The sequence below is a fragment of the Apium graveolens genome, chromosome 5 (genome assembly GCF_009905375.1).
Source record: "Apium graveolens cultivar Ventura chromosome 5, ASM990537v1, whole genome shotgun sequence".
Lineage (NCBI taxonomy): Eukaryota > Viridiplantae > Streptophyta > Magnoliopsida > Apiales > Apiaceae > Apium > Apium graveolens.
This window is the reverse complement of record NC_133651.1, coordinates 254,266,910-254,285,100: the sequence shown is the minus strand read 5'-3', so window position 1 is coordinate 254,285,100 and position 18,191 is coordinate 254,266,910. Positions and strand designations below refer to the sequence as shown.

Genomic DNA, 18,191 nt, shown 5'->3' with positions numbered 1-18,191 from the left:
CTATTAATCGAATAAGGTTTATTCGATAACTTTAACTTTATTTTATTATTGAATATTATTTCGAATATTCATCCGAGGACTTATGACTCCTTTATTTTATTATTGAATATTATTTCGAATATTCATCCGAGGACTTATGACTCCTTTATTTTATTATTGAATATTATTTCGAATATTCATTCGAGGGCTTATGACTCAGTTATATTATTAATGATTATTAATTGAATATTCATTTGAGGATGTATGACTCCGTTATTTTATTTAATGAAAATTACTTATAATATTCATTCGAGGTATTATGACTCCGCTTATTATTTAATAATATTCTTTATTTTATTAAAGAATAATGTTTCGATAATCAAACTTATTTTCGATTATTCAAATAAAGATAGTACTTTCGTATAAGTATATCTTTGGTTATTTAATACTCATTTCAAGTATAAGTCTTACAACTTCTACTTCAATTATTTGTATAAAGATTATTCTTTATGGGAATATTATTTAAATAATAATATTCAGATATTTTTTAAATGTATTGGGACTGATTTACTTCATTAAATCAGCATTACTCCAAACACTCTTTAAAGTGTTTTCGAGTCTTCAAAATGATTTTTAAAAGTTAGAGCGGATCCCAAAACTCATTTTTATATTTAAGATCTTCCTTTTAAAGGGGATTTAAATACTCGCTCAAAACCTGAGGGATCCGGCTATGTGGTGTATTTTATATTCACAACAAGGTTGCAGTTTTGGTAAATGAATTGATTACTTACCCAACATTCGGGAAGTAAGTCCATCTATCGAGTCGGCATAAGCAACATGGGCTCAGTGGGCGTCCATGATAGTGTAAGTGGCTCAGTGGGAGTCCATCAAATGCATAAGTGGCTGAGTGGCAGTCCAGCATAAGGTCCTATTGCGACCAGGGTGATGACCAGTGGGGAATTCGTCCATCTACTAGTAGAAAAGGTTACTTATTGGTATCTTTGCCTGATCAGCAAGATATCAGGTTTATGCCAAAATTCTTTCCTTTCCAAATTTATTGGATATTGCAATTCTGTTCATACTTTACATGACAGAGGTTTTCAGGAAACGTATGTATATATATATAGGTGTATATATATATCGGGACTTAATGAAGTATATCATAACTTCATTTCCTTCAAAATATTTCAAAGATTGAATCTATTCAAGTCTTATCTTGTAGTCTCATCAGTGTGATGAACTTTTGAAACTAATTATAACTTGAACGGTGGTAGTTCAAGTAGTATTCGGAAAAGATATAAGTATATTGGAGTATCTTGTAACTTCATCTTTTAAACTTATATCTAGTAAATGATTATCTTATGCATATCAAAGACTTTCAGAAAAACGTTGAGACAAGGTTAGATATATGAGATCACCTTGCAACGATATTTTTATACAGTTATAAACTGGAACTTTGTGTATATTATACATGGAAGAGGACTTCCAAGATTTTGAGAAGTATATATGTATATATACTGAATATTTTGCGACTTCATCGCATTAAGATATTAAACTTGGTTCATTTCTTTTGACCAAGACTTTCATGAGTACTATGAGAAGGCTCATATACTGTAAATCATTATACATATTATTTTGGTGGGCTTGCTGCTCACCCTTGCTTTCTTCTTTCATCACACAACAACAGATAGAAAAGATGAACATGACCAAGCTCCCAATTCGCGAGCGGATAGGAAACGTTCCGCAGTTTCCTATAGGCGTTGATGTCGCTGTAGCTGAGGTAGGAGCTACCAATAGTCTAGGATTTCAACTTTTGATGTACCAGATTAGGTATATTTATGAATTGTAATAATGGCAAAGAAATATAAATTTATTCAGAAACCCTTTTAAGGTGTAATGACATATAATTTTGGAATAAAATGACTTGTGATTATTTTTGGATATTCATCTCTGAGACTATAACTTGTGGTGTGTGTATTTATTGTGGGGTCACAGTACAGAATAGTTGATTATTTATTAAGATTGGGTGTTATTAAGGGAAATGAAACTCGTGACAACCCGGATCCCCGACCCCGGATTTGGGGGTGTTACATTTTCTTCAAAGAGAAAAAATTTTCCACTAGGCCTTCTCCTTCCATTACTTTCCGCTGTGGAACGTGTAATTTCCTTTCCTTCACATATAAAAATCCTTCCACAAAACTCACCATTCACATCAAAACTAAATAATATCATATCATTTTCCACAAGACCAAAATACTTAATCAGTTTTTTTAGCCCATAAATTATTCTTAATTTAGCATTGTATCTCACATCCCATAGAATCCCATTGATTACAATATGTTCAACACCAAGGAGCTGATTTTCAGTCTCCAAACCTAAAAACCTCGGGATTGTCTGTTACAATGTTGAAACATAAAAGAATTATTGATCATTTACTAAAAAGATACAAGAATATTATTAAAAATAATAGTTTACTCACAAGATATCCAAGCTTCAAAGGGCCCTAAAAAAATCTTATAAAACGATCTTCTTCCATTCTTATCCCCTGTTTATTAATTATCCAATTTAAATTTATTAGTAAATATATTTATATCTTCTAGGAGTTAAAAAACTGATGTTTCAAATAAAGTGTCGCACCCTCATAGCAATATCAAAAGAATTATGAGATACCTTCTGTATTCTCAACTTCCACTTCTTTCTTTTTAAAAATAAAAAGTAGAACAATCTCTGGTAGCTCCTGAGCCATATTCATAGCTATTACATCACCTGCGCAAATATCCAACTCCTTCAAAACTCCAGACCATCATTTCCCAAATCAACACTTTTCTTCAACCCAATGGATGAGTACATCCCATTTTCTGCAGCCATGCTTCAAACAGATCCTGGACAATCCTTTACATCTCTTACACAAATTTTCCAAATGAGTAGGCAGTTGTTGTTCAATTGAGCACATTGAATATTAGATTTAAGATAAGTAAACCCAGTGTTTATACATATAAGGGAAATATAAATGTATGGATAGAGAGAGTGGTTACCATATTATCCAAGTCCTCCATACTTGAGTATTGTCTGATCACCATCAAGGATTGTTCAGAATCAAGTCTTATAGCATTGTAGTGAATACAAGCAAGGTACCTCTCATTAACATCTTGATTACGACAATATATAAACTCATCCATCATCCAATTGTTATAGTTCTCTTTATTGAAAAAAAAGCATTGGCTCAACTGAGGGATGTGTAATCGGAACAGCCATATGGTTGAAACACTGCACAGTAAAGTTGCCATACCCATAATATTCAAAAACAACAACAGAATACATCTTTAAATTATAAAATCTCATAAATTCTTGAAGGCCGCAGATTTTCTTTCGATACTTATCATAATTCGCATTCCAAATAATTGTCCTGCACTTTAGGAGATTGGGAATGAAGTTTACTGCAGAATTTATCAATAAAACTAGACGGAACCATCTGTAATTTTGGATAGATGATGCAATCATGTACAATATAATTTCAACTTCTTAATAATGTTGAAATACAATCATTCAAACACTTACAAATTCTCCATCCTCATCTCTCTCCACATTTGCAGAAACAAAGTTGCCTAACGGTTTTCGTTCTCTACATACATTTAACATTGATTAATCATGTATACCTCAAATTTTAATTCAGCTTCCAACAAGCAATGGAAAACATTGTCTGACATATTTACCCATATCCCAGTCAATATTCCATGAGTCGTGCTTTCTTTTAAGTTCCTGAACATTCAAATTTAAAACTCAATCCAAAATAGTTCATGCAGAAATCTTAATAAAATCGTGAATAATCTATTGTTGGAAATCTTAACAATTTGCTCTACGGAAGTACAGGCATCCAGCGGTTAACTAATTATATTAATTTGAAATCAAATCATTGTCTATATGATTCCGAACTAAAACATGCAATCAACATCAATACATGAATTTAACGCTATTGTTCAATATGCCTAAACCCAATACTTTGTTAAAGATATGTTGGGTATGAATTATCTAATCTTAAAATATAAATTTAAATTCTTTTAAATTAAATATTACAATATACATATTATTGAAACTTTGTAAATATTATTAAATTAAATTTACAATTTATCATCAAAATAATATCAGAACAAAATATATTTTAATTTAAATCCTTATATGCTTATGAATTAATAACTATCACATTTTATAAATTAATCAACACATATTAAAAAAACATATGTTGAGATTATCTTAATTTTTTATTAATTAAATAAATTATTTTTAGATCATTTCCTTAATAAAATTGTAATATACCTTAAAATTAATCTATGTCATATGAAAAAAAAGTGAAATATGCGCTGATTTTATTACAAATAAAATTTAAAATTAGTTAATTATGTTTTAAAAAAAATTAGGAAAACACAAAATATATTTTTCTAACATATGTGAAAAAGTATATTCGCGTAATTGTTTTTGTTAAAAGAGTAATGTTGTGTTAGTGTTAAACTGAAAAGTTACATAAACATTTATCTTTATATTATTTAATATTTTTTAAAAATTAATTATATTTAGAACGCGTAGCGCGGGCAAAAATCCCTAATAGTTAATTAATGTGTGTTTTCTCACTAGTAATAAACGTTTTTTTACTACTTTTTTTATCTTGTGCTGAATCATTTTCTCCCTACCTTGTTTGGAGTCCATGACTCCATTCTAGCCAATTTGATTTCCAATCCCATATCATACAACACATTCTGTCCCTTTTCCTTGACTCAGATATTTCCACGTTTTATTCTATTATTTAATTTTGTCATCATTTTGTAGTCTTCTTAATTAATATTTCAATATTAATAGCTAGTTCTCCGACTTTTATTTTAGTTGTTAATTTTAAAACATATCTCGTAATACTATTTTCTCTAGTTCGCCTAAATTATTAATTGAGTAACGCGAAAAATATTGTGTCTCTTTGGAACGAATCTAAAATATTAAACTAAGAATTGTGCGCTTGCAATTTAAAATGTATATTTTTAGCACATCAAGTTTTTGGCGCCCCTGCCAGGGACTATAATTATTTTTCGCGCCTTAATTTTTAATTTTTTGAATTAGTTTTACTTGCTCTCTTTGTTTAATTTTTCTAGAAAATTGAAGATTCGGAAAGCTTTTTAGAGCATTGGAAATTGCCAAGGCTCGAAGGAAATTTTGGAAGCTTGCTTGGGTAACCCGTATCTCTCTCTTTTCGTATGTTTCACTAGTAAAAGAAAATAAAAAAATTAACTGAAAATTCAAAAAGTTTTAAAAAAAATAGTTAGTTAAATACATAATTGTTGCATCATGCATTTATTCACTTTGGAGCACATCATCTTATATTATATTTTCTTGTTTTCAATTTTTCGTACCTTATAAATTGTGGTGGTTGCTGGAGGACCCAAGATACATTAAATTTCTTCTTTTCTTAAGTTAGGACGCGTAGTGTAAGCACCCATAATTGTTTATCGCTTTTATATCTCATTGTGTGTCGCATCATTTAAATATACTTTAAGGGCAAAACCACACCACAAGGTATGGGGAGGGATTTCATCACTCTTTCCTTGGCCCACAACCATTAAATCCATCATTTTGCATACCATAGCCTTTTTAATAAAATTAAGTAGAAATTACCCCTTAGGACTTCACGCTCAACTAGGAAGAAAACCTGAAACAAACAAATCTCTAAGTATTTATTTTTTGGTATCTAGGCTAGCGAAAGCTTACCTGTCCATTTAGATTGGTGACTAGGCTGGTGTTTAGCCTCTTGGCAATGCTTGAACCTACCTGGCCAATCAGATAGAATACTTTTAGTTTTGTGACTTTTAGTAATATCTTTTTGTTAGGAGCAAGTCTATAATTTTTAGGGAACCCTAGATTTAGAATTTTTCTTTCAATTTTTCACCCTTTCTTTTGCGTGTTTTAAATTATTTCACTTATTTGCTACTTGATTCTTATCATGTTTATGTGTACTACGTGGATTAGAGATAATTCATCTAGGTTAGTGAGACTAGTTGAGCGTACTTCCTCATCGGAATCCGAACCCATAGAAATTCTTGAACCCGTAGTAAACATGGCAGTTTCTTTTAAGGATTGTTGTTACCCCGCTCGTTCAGCCCAACCTTCTTGTATTACTCTTCCACTAGTTAATGGTAATAATTTTGAAATTAAAGGTCATCATATTAGCATGTTACCTAAATTTACCGGGAGTGAAGGTGAGGATCCGTATCTTTTTATTCATGAATTCGAGGAGGTTTGTGCCTTATAAAAACTCCAGTAATTGAACGAGGACTCCATTAGGCTTAGACTAATCAATTTTTCTCTTAAAGAAAATGCTAAAAATGGTTATAGCCTACCGTTTAATTCTATTTCAACTTGGGAGGGATACGTAGTCGTTTTTCTAAAAACATATTTTCCAAACCATAAGACTACGAGACTTCCAAATGATTTTAATTAATTTCATCAAAAGGAAAATGAGTCTTTTTGGAAATATTTTGATAGATTTTAAAAAAATTTGTCCCAATGTCCTCACCACGGAATAGAAAAATGGAGACTTTGTAAGATTGTTTACGAGGCCTTAGATAGTTCTACAACCGCGTTGGTAGAGTCTATGTGTCAAGGTAAATTCATGGAAAAGAAGAGGATCAAGGTTGGGAGTTTTTCGAGGAATTAGCGGAGAAAACGATGTTGTGGGAGTCTACTAGGGAGTCGAATAGGGAGCCTAGTAAGCACAACAAAATAATCGGTTCATTAGCTAACAAAGGCTTGCATTTAGTTGGTAATTTTATAACAATCGAAGCGAAGTTAGTTACTCTCACTAGAAGATTAGAAGCTTTAGAAACCACTAATGCCCCTTCCCAAGTGTCTATGTTTGTGAACTATAACTCTCATAGTCATGGACCTCAAAACTTTCATGAATTTGAGCAAGTGAATGCTATGTTTCAACCTAGACCTAAGAACGACCCTTTTGCACCCACATACAATCCCGGTTGGAAGAACCACCCGAATTTCTCATGGGCCCAAGGCCAAAACTACCAATCTCCTCAACCCAATTTGCAAAAGCCTAATCCAAACTCTTACCCCACTTCTAGTCAAAATCCTTATCCAAACCCAATTAAAGCACCCTTGAATCCTTCCAGGTTTAATGATTTGGATAAGAGACTTAGTTTCTTAGAAAAGAGTATTGGGGCTTTGCTAAAATCTCAAACTAATTTGACTCAATCTCAAAAAGCCTTTATGCAAACCATAACCCAAGATAGGAAATTATTGAATTCCAATACCCAAGCCATATCTAAGTTAGAGGTTCAAATGAGTCAATTAGCTAACACGATTTGTGAGCGTGAGAAGAACAAGTTTCCAAGTCAACCCGAGGTGAATCCTAAATTTTCGCTTAATCAAAGACCTCATGTTGTGAACGCCGTCATCTCTCTATGGTCGGGAAATCAAGTGAGTAATCGAGTTGGTGTTGATGTTAACGAAGAAGAGAACTTGAGTTCGGAACCTAATCTTTCACCTTTGAGTCTGAGTCTAGATCATTCAAAACAATTCAAGGATTTTGAGTCTAGCAAAATACCTCATTCGATTGCACTACCTTCAAAACCTAGTCCCGGTGTGTCTAAAGAAAGAGTCTTTATGGAAAAAGCTCCCTATCCTCAACGACTTATTTCAAACAGACAATCGGCTCAAGTAGACAAGATCTTAGAAGTTTTCAAAAAAGTCAAGATAAACCTCCCTCTTTTAGATGCCATTCACCAAATTCCTTCGTATGCTAAGTTTCTTAAAGAGTAGTGTACTCATAAACGAACCACTCATGTTCCTAAGAAAGCCTTTTTGACATCTCAAGTTAGTTCAATTCTCTCGAATGAGATTCCTATGAAATATAAGGACCCTGGTTGTCCTACTATTTCTTGTTTCATAGGCAACACTTTTGTTGACAAAGCTTTACTTGACTTAGGTGCTAGTGTGAATCTTCGTTCATATTTTGTCTACCAAGAATTAGGTCTAGGTGAACTTCAAAAGACCAATGTCACACCTCAATTAACCGAAAGTTCTATCAAAATTTCTAAGGGAATAATTGAAGACGTGTTAATTAAGGTTGGTGATTTTGTTTTTCCCGTTGATTTTGTGGTCCTAGAAATTGAGCCGGTCAAAAATCCTAAAAATCAAATTCCAATCATTCTAGGAAGACCTTTTCTAGCCACATCCAATGCCTTGATTAATTTTAGGAACAGTTTAATGAAACTAACATTTGGAAATATGACCATTGATCTCAATATTTTTCATGTCAGAAACCAACCCAATGACTATTTTGACCAACACATGGAAATTAATTTAATTGATAAAAAACTTTATCATGAAACCATGAGTGTCGATGATGCTCTTGACTTTTTCTTAAATCATTTTGGTCAAAATTAGGTTGATTCCGATTACACTAATGAGGTCAAGGAACTGTTAGAGTCCCCCATTACTATAACTAACCAAGATCTTGAACCACTTCCTTTATCCCAATATCAAGCTAGTGAACCAGTTGAGCCAAGTCCACCAGAATTAGAACTCAAACCTCTTCTTAACACTCTTAAGTACATGTTTATTGGGCCTAGTGAGAGTTTTCCCGTTATAATTGCTTCTAATTTGACCCCATCTCAAGAAGATGAACTTTTAAGTGTACTTAGAGAGAATATAGAAGCAATAGGTTGGAGTATTTCTGATATTAAAAGAAATAGTCTAACAATTGTCCAACATAGGATTCACTTGGTTGATGATGCTAAACCAGTTAGGGAGCCATAAAGGAGGTTGAATCCAACTTTAATGGAAGTCATTAGGAAGGAAATCCTTAAGTGTCTAGATAATGGGATCATCTTTCCCATATCCGATAGCTCATGGGTGAGTCCGATTCAAGTAGTGCCTAAGAAATCGGGTATTACTATAGTGACAAATGAGAATAAAAAGCAAGTTCCCACTCGCGTGCAATCTTGTTGGAGAGTGTGCATAGTTTATAGGAAACTCAATTCTGCCACTATAAAAGATTACTTTCCTTTACCATCTATCGATCAAATGTTAAAAAGGTTCGTGGGTCATTCCTACTATTATTTCCTAGATGGTTTTTCTGGCTATTTTCAAATCCCCATTGCTCCCGAAGATCAAGAAAAGACCACGTTCACATGTCCTTTCGGAACCATTCGCTTATCATCGTCTAGCTTTTGGTTTGACCACGACCCTTGCTACATTCCAACGATGCATGATGAGCATATTTTCCGATATGGTTGGTGAATTCCTAGAAATTTTCATAAATGACTTTTCCATCTTTGGTTCTCCTTTTCATCAATGTCTAAACCTTTTTTAGTTAGTTTTAAAAAGGTGTAAAAAAGAACCTCGTTCTTAATTGGGAAAAATGTGATTTCATGGTTAAAGAAGGAATTGTCCTTGGTCATAAAATCTCGAAAAAGGGAATTGAAGTTGATAAAGCTAAAAATGATCTCAATGCTAGTCTCCCTCTACCAAAATCGATCAAATCAATTCGCTCTTTTTTAGGAAATGGGGGTTTTTATAGGTGTTTCATTAAAGATTTCAGTAAAAAGGCACGACCCTTGACCAATCTTCTTTCCAAAGATGTCAGATTCAAGTTTGATAGTGATTGTTTACAATCTTTTAAACACCTTAAGAAATAACTAACTTCATCCCTGATAATTAAATCTCTCGATTGGAATGAGCCTTTTGAGTTGATGTGTGAAGCCTCCGATTATGCAGTTGGGGTAGTTTTAGAGCAACGAATCAATAAGATACCTCATGTCATATACTACGCTATCAAGACCTAAAATAAGTACGTGACTTAGAAATGAGATTATTAGAATAGTATCAATATTTCTAAAGGTCCCTAATCGAGTATTATTATTAAGGGACAATAATAATGCATTAAGACTGGTGTGTTTGTTGACTGATGATCACATCTCATTGATCATAGGTATAATAAAGTCAAAGACACGGGCATATGTATATGTACATGGTGCTGGACAGACCCGATGTGAGATTCTACATGTCTGTTATGTCATAAGTAATTCTCACAGTGATAATGATGTAATGGTCCTTAGACCTAAAGTCATTATATTTCTATATGAGAATTAATATATATTGATTCCATTAAAAGTTATCCTTGACCGGGTAATGATAAAAGTGGACATTGAGTATATTGTGAATCGTATGAGAAATATGAATGATCTAGATGGGATTTAACCCTCCTATTTTATGAGTGATATTATTGGGCTCTTGTGTGAGCTAGACTATGAAATGCGTGGCCACGCTCAAATATTGATTTGATATGATAGTCTATTTATTGATCAAGGAAACTTGGATTAAACTATGATGAGGATGACACTTACATGCCTTTAGTTTCATCTATAATATTTGGTTAAAGGGATTATATTATATTGTACATTATTCACAAAAGGTTTAATCGATCACCGATTCAATTATTATTACTTCGGTAGCAATGATGTATTACTAGATGCCTCTCATTGTTTACGATTTTAAATTAGATATAAAATTCGTTACCAATGTAATAATAACCTATAGGGTCACACACAAAAAATGCTTGAAGGATTATTTAATTTAAATTAGATTTAAATTAAAATAAATTAGTTCAAATTATTTATAATAATAATTAAATATGACTTAATTAATTAGATAAATAATGATATTCAAATTTAATAATATCAATTATGAAATTCAGTTGTTAAATAATTAAGTGTGACATTATTGTTATACAAATAGGAATTTCAAATTAATAATAACTCCTAATTAGTTAAGAGTTATAATTCTTTTTCTACTCTCTATATAATATCTCTTGTGTAGCTGATTTTGTGTGCAAGACTTTTACTAAAACCCTGGCCACCAAGAGAGAAGATGGAGAGAGCAAGAAGAAATGAGTTTGTGCTAGTTTACATCCAATCCTTCAGTTCAAGCATTTGTGTGGATACCGATAGAGCGTAGATCGCGAGATCGGGATGCGTGGTGATTGAACAATATTTGGAGCTCCATTATTCAACCAATTTGTAAAGTTTCTTAAGGTAAACAATCTGATCTACGAATTAAATATCTTTTTTTCGCATGGATCATGCAGTGGGTTTCGAAAATTCTGATTTTTCACGTTTTTAATTACTATTTCCATTGTGTTTATGTGCTCGAATCCCTTCAATAGGAAGTTGAAATTGTCTGTGTTAGAGGAAATGAGAAATGATGCTTATGAAAATGCTAAAATCTATAAAGAAAGAACCAAAGTTTTTTATGATAAATCAATTTTGAGAAAATCCTTTTCTCCTGGTCAAAAGGTTCTTTTGTACAATTCTAGGATTCATTTATTTCCTGGAAAAATTGATATCTAGATGAGAGGGCCTTACATTGTTAGGGTAGTTTTTTTCATGGTGTTATTAAAATTGAAAATCCTAAAAATGGTGAAATATTCAAAGTTAATGGACAACGTCTCAAACCATTTTTAGAGTTGTCAGTCGATTCCGAGAAAGAGGTCATCCACATCATTGACCCATGATCAAGTAAGTCTCCCTCAATAGGTATTTTTAACTATCTTCATCCCTCATCATGTATATCAAAAAATTCAAAAAAATAGAGATATTTTTTAGCTAAGTTGTCTTACTCTCTATTGAAATTTAATAGTAGTTGGTGTTAGCATGTTTTCAAAAACTTATATGTATATATTGCCTTTTAGATAACTTGAACGTAGTTAAGTAAGGTGTCTTTTTAAAAGCTTGTGTTGAACGGTTTTCACTCTAGATTCCAAGACGGCACTTTTTGCACAAGACCTTTGTTGGAGATATTGTCTAGGAATGTTATTCGATACTTGAGAGAGAACCCACATGTTGAAACAATGTCGAATCAAATTTTTGTGAAAAAAATAGAAAAATGCAAAAAGCAAAAAAAAATGATGAATAAACTACTTCAATACCCATTATTCTTATAAACAAAAAACTTTTAGATAATGGGCACAAGTATAATTGACTAGTCTTTTTGTGGCCTTTGTTACTCGAGTTATTAAGTTCGTCGGGGGATTTCAAAATCTAGTGCCCTATGACCATCTGGTTTAGGAGTCACTGACATAAAACTCGCTACATGGGTAGCATTGAAGGCCTAAGAAAACAAACATCATAAAGCCAATTATATATATATATATATATAAAGTGTGAAGTTTGGCTAGATAGTTATTTTGATAGAGAATGGGTCAGTTCAATATTAGTAAAAAAGAGAAGATATTCTAAGATAGTTAAATCCATCAAAGGCCTTAAATTTACTACACACCTTGGGATCTTTTATAAATATTTTAAGTCCACATAAGTAGATTTGAGTCACCTACATCTTGGCTATTATTAGAAGAGTCTTAAGATATGTATTTTATTTATAAAATCTTTTTGTTAACATCAATGAACATTAGAGTAAAATTGAGGTAGATGCTTGTTAAATTATCTCAAAGATTTTATGGGTATATCTTTTGTAAACCCTTAGGAGACAACACTCCTCCTATGGAGATCGTCTATGGGTTTAACGGGTTGGTAAACCTAAAATTTTCCGTCATGCCTACGAAATGGATCATAGGATTTTTCTTAGTTAACATTTTTTATTTTTGATTTTACTCGAGGACGAGCAAAAGATAGGTATGGGGGCATTTGATAATCACATATTTTTGCATAATTTTATACTTATTTCTTGCTTGCTTTCATATTTTTAATAAATTATTTTGTTGCATTCTCATTATTTTGTAGATATTTGGAAAAATGAGAAATATGAAAAAAATAGAAGAAAAGGGCAAAAATGGAAGAATTATAAATATCACCAAGCAACTTGAAGAAAAAGCCAAAAGAAAGAGTTAGTGGAAATCAAGGGTCAAGATCAACAAAACACACCTCTCACTTGGATGGTCAAGATTCACCCAAATTTACTCTAAACCCTAATTTTTAGGTATAAATACCCCCACTTCCTCCTTGTATTGACACTACGCCATAAGTGGGCTACTGTAATGCAAGTGTTACAAGGAGTGTTACATTAGCTAAGAAATTTGTGTCCTATTGTAACACCTCTCAATTACTGTTACAATAGCTATAAAGTTAGTGTTGCATAAAATTGCTGGTGTTACATTAGTTACTTTTTTAATTTTGAAAATATTAAAGTAAAAATTTTATCATAAATTAGTAATAAAATTATATTCTAGTTTATAAGTGAATCAAGAATATAACATATAATATTATTTTATTTTAAAAATTATGTACTATAAGATAAAAATATTTTTATTTTTTATTTGATAAATAATAATTAAATAATTAAAATAAAAAATTATGCACGATTTCCTAAGTGAAAATTTGGGCGGTATTTTTCCCCCAGATGAAAACCCAGTTGTATTCCTTCCCCGAATGACAAATCTCTCTCAACTCTCCCCTTTACACCCTCGGACTCTCTCTCAACCCCCTTTCTCGGCTCTGTCTCTCGTCAAACACCATCTCAAAATTAGATCGACCCTCACTTTCCCGGCCTGTACACTCATTCTCTCTCCCCTTGATTGACTACGACAGCGATTATAAACTTTTCTTCTTCACTCTGGTTAGATTTCTCATTTTTAATTTTCTGTCCGATTTTGAGATAATATTTAAGGCTAAGCATATTGTTACCATCTTCTTCTCTCCGCTTCGATTAGTAATTTATTTGTATTTGACAAATTAGGGTATTTAAGTTGATGTTTGAGTTAATTAAGATACTAATTAGGGGTTTTTGACTGATTAGGTGTCTCAATTGGTTTTGAATGCTTCATATTGAAAAGTCGATGAAAGATAAAAATTCGATATATATAGTTTTGGGTTTGGGCTCACAACTGCTTTGCTTGCTTTCTGACAAGTCTTTTTCAATTCCTCTATACATTTTAGGAGTTAAAACACTGATTTTTTAATCATTTTCTTCTTGATTTTCAGGCGAGTTTTGACCTGAGTTTCTGGTGCCTTCTTTCGGTAAATTCCGTCGAGTTTTATATCAGATTTACGGAAGTTATTGCTTCTTTCTTATCGTAATCTTGCGGAAAATTTTGAAGTTTAATACCCCAAGTTTATGTTTGGTTTCTTACTCTTTTAGTACTTTTTTGCAGCGAAATTCAGCATATAAGGTAGCACTTTTCAACAGATTTTTTAAGCAGATTTTATGAGTTATTGGAGCTCTTTTTACAGCGTTTCTTGGTGAATATCAGAACTGATTCAAGAGCTGAATCATGCGCTGGTTCAGGTTAGTTTTTAAGTGCGTTTCAGCAGTTTTTTCAGGCGTTTTCATCATATTTATGGCCATTTTCCAGCATATGTTTTGTTTGTTTTTCTGCAGATTTTCTGGACCATTACCTTTGTTTTTCAGCATATTTTATTATAGAATTATGCAGACATTTCCGTTGTTTTGACCTTGTTAAGGATCGAGACACCGGAAACTCCAAAAGGATATGACTTCTGTGTTTCTGAGGTGAACCTAAATAAACTCTCATTAGTTGCCAAAATTAAAAATTAGCTATTTTTTTCTTTTCAATTGCTTCTGCTATTAACTTTCTCTAGCATTTTTCTACTGGTATCATTCATATTCATGCCTGCTATTACTTACCTACCATGTTGTGAAAACTCTGAGCATCAATATCCTTTCATCTGCCCAAATCAATTTTTGGATTTTGCATATTAAGGTTTCAATATATGCCATTAAGTTCTAGATTCTTAACTAATATGTGCTCTATACCACGATCAAGGAGAAGTTAATATCAAGACAAGAATCACATTAATAAGTGAACTCCTCCAATCTCTGCATAAGAGCCCTCCTTGCGGTTCTTTCCTTAGTTGCAGTTTTTATGTTTTTCTCTTTTTTATTTCTACCGACTACTCAGTTCTCAGGAGTCAAGAGCTTTGTTTGACTTCCACATTCTTGGTTGAGTCGATCGTATGAAGTTTGGAATCACAAGAAAATACCGCTTGAAAGCCCTTCGTTTGTGTCATCTGCATGTGTGTCTATCGTCTGTTATTTAGCAAATGGTGCATTTTGCTTGAATTTCTTTGACCTTCTGGGTTATCTTGCAACCTATTCCATTTATTTCTTAGGTTGTTGGAGATCGTAGAGGTGCGGTATTTGATGGTTATGTTGAAGCACCCTTGAGACCATCACTCAAGAGAAGATATCATGTGACTCAAGTACCTTTTCTGATAGCTTTTTGCCCCATTTTTGTTTCATGTTCTCACCCTTTGCTATATTTTCAGGGTACTAACAATACATTTGTTTTCACAAATACATCTGGTCTTCCAGTTATATTTGGTCCCACAGGTACTACTAAATGTCCGTTTATGTCTTTCGTATCAACTTTTCCAGTCTGCATCCATCTTTTGTTCATTTTGGCAATGTATAATGCTTATAGTTTTATAAGTTAGACATTTTAATAGGTATAAAGTTTATTTAACATTTGGATTGCTTTATTCATTATATCCAAAATCCGATGTGATATATAATTTTTCTTAGTAGAAGTGTTCTGCATACCACTTGAGCCCCATTATATAAAATCTGAGAACGTGGAAAACTCAATCTATTAGCTATCGTGAGAACAATTTCTTACGGTACAGATAACCAACGTACTCCCTTAATTCTCAGAAACGTCTTGATGAACTATTATTTCTTACTTGAAATGGTAGTATGAAATAGCAGAATGAAATGGCACTACTTTCTTGAGTTTGATATCATACATATATCATGCCATCATTTTGGTGTGACATAATTTTTAGCATAAGCATCGATGAAAGATGAATCCCTTATTGTTGTTGTTCACAATTTTGGTATAAGTGACTCTTTGTATAGAATGGAGGAAGTAAAATGTATCATGCTTTTATTTATATTCTCTGGTTTGCATGTACAACTAGTATCTACATATTATATGTTAATTCTTGGATTACCAGCATTTAATCAAATGGTGGGCACTGGGCAGTATGTTCAGGACCATAGAAATGAAAATTTGAATGCTCTAAATGCTCCTATTATTTTGTTTGAAATGTGCAAGTATCGTACTGTTGCATAATCTAGGTATGACAATACGTATCATTATACATCTACTTTATGTAATTAACTAATTAAGTATCATTATACATCTACTATATTTGTATGCAGGAAATTGATTTGTAAAATGATATGACTTCGGTTGTGGGTAAGAACATGTATCAGTCATTTGAGCAGATAACCCTCCGGAATGTTTGAGCATGAATACTAGCTACTTCTATGTGTATAACTTACATTTCCAGTCCTTGCATATGAAATCTTCAGATTATCAGTCATTTTTTCCGTCATTGCTTCCCCAGGCGCTTTTGTCAGCTTTCTCTATTGTTCAAAAGACATGGACATCATAGGAGTTAATCCATCCGTCAAAGGAGATTCTCTAGGGCAGAGATGCTTCATTTCCGTGGTTTTCCTTTCCCCGGAACTTGCAAGGCAACTCTCTTCGTGATTTAGGCTCTCACGTTTCAATTTAACCTCCAGAGATTTTCATTTAGTATTGAAGATTCTATCGAGTATCATTGCATTATTGTGAAAAAAGTTTCCAGATGGGTTATATAGCATGGCATTGGAGAAGGTCAGCTTGACATCGTCCTGGAATTCCACAACAGTGAGGTACATATTATTCCGCAATTTGGTTCTCACTGTTCCCAGATCCATCGGTTTGGAGATAATTGAGAAATAATCAGGAATATTCAACTTCACAGGATCAACCGGTTCACAAAAACCAGGAGCAGCAGGATGCTTAATCAGTGCTTCCAGAATGTTGCCACAATAACGCTTCAAACTACGATCCATCTTCTGTCTTTTATTTAAAACAGTATCTATAACACCTGATGGTCCACGCTTCAGATAACTTCGTACTGGAGAGCTGTCCTTTACAGTATCAGAACCAAATAATTTTAAGCTGTGTGAAGAGTGAGGAGCAACTTTTCCTGATTTTTTCCTCATGGTTTCCTTGTTCCCACTAAGAGATACATTCTGAGCATAATTCTCGTTTATCCACAGCTGCTTGCTAGCTTCACAAGACCCGCTTTTTATTCCAACTTCAATTGTTTTAGAGGAAAACTTGATCTTCAACCTTGGTTTCGGCAAACTATCTGATACAGTCATGATCGACACTGCTTGCACCAAGGAGAATTATTCAGAATTTGCGAGAATAGTTATCACTACAACCACATTATGGTTGTCAATATACTTGTAGTAATCTAGTAGAGTTATCATTTACACTTTGGTTTGGAGATGAGACTGTTATGTATTACTTTTTTGATGTTACGTTGTTACTGGGAATGTTATTTAAAAATAACATGTATTTTAAAATATTTAAAATTAATCCTCACATTTGTCTATCCTACTGTATTGTATGTTTAAAAATAGTATTACATTAGTATTGGTTAATTATAAAAAATTGGTGTTGCAATAGATAAAATATACTGTTATAATATACTATATGGGCTCACGGGTGGATCCCGCTTATGCAATCTTGACCAAGCTATTGTATCACTCATTTTGTGTTACATTTGGGCCTGTTAGTGTTACAGTAGGTGCCTATTGTAACATTTTCCTCTCTGTTACAATAGATCATTGAAGTGTTACACTATGGTGTCTATTGTAATGCTCGTATACGTAACGTCCTCTAATGTTACAATACACCTATTGTAACGCTTTTGGGGCTTATTGTAACACCATTTAGGCATTACAATAGCCCACTTATGGCGTAGTGTGAATATCTAGTTTTAATTTTAGTTTACCCTAAATTTAGTAGTAACCTCTCTTTTCAATTTATAGATCTAGTTTTCATTTCCATGGTAGTAGCTCTCAAGTTCTTGTAAACACACTCTTTCAATTATCATATTTCAAGTCTTTCTATTATTTTGCATTTCCTTCCCTAATTTTATGTTTATTTTAGTTCTTGTTATTTTTATATTAGTGGGGGTTATGATAACTTTTAAAATCTCACAAATTTTATTCTTGGAGAAATGAAAGGAGCCCTCTAAATTATCTTTAATATTGATTTTAACATTTTAGATTTACTTTAAAATTAGGCTCTTGAATATTTTAGAGCTAGTTTGTTGGTTTATTATTATTAAATTTTTTCGATGAGTTTAAGTCTTCCAGCGAAATAAAATTTTTGGTGGGATTTG

General features: G+C 32.6%; 1 long non-coding RNA gene across 9 annotated transcripts; it reads left to right on the top strand.

Annotated features, from left to right (window-relative positions):
- The first annotated feature begins 13,381 nt into the window (after window positions 1–13,381).
- LOC141725074 (uncharacterized) lies at window positions 13,382–17,396 on the top strand. Of its 9 annotated transcripts, XR_012576999.1 has the most exons (8): window positions 13,383–13,599; window positions 13,965–14,000; window positions 14,135–14,268; window positions 14,362–15,194; window positions 15,270–15,333; window positions 16,165–16,201; window positions 16,353–16,662; window positions 16,755–17,396. It is a non-coding gene; the product is annotated as an uncharacterized LOC141725074 (long non-coding RNA). The 9 variants fall into 9 exon arrangements; XR_012576997.1 differs by having other exon boundaries at window positions 13,382–13,599; window positions 16,165–16,662; XR_012577000.1 differs by having other exon boundaries at window positions 13,382–13,599; window positions 14,362–15,203; window positions 16,165–16,662.
- Window positions 17,397–18,191: the final 795 nt, after the last annotated feature.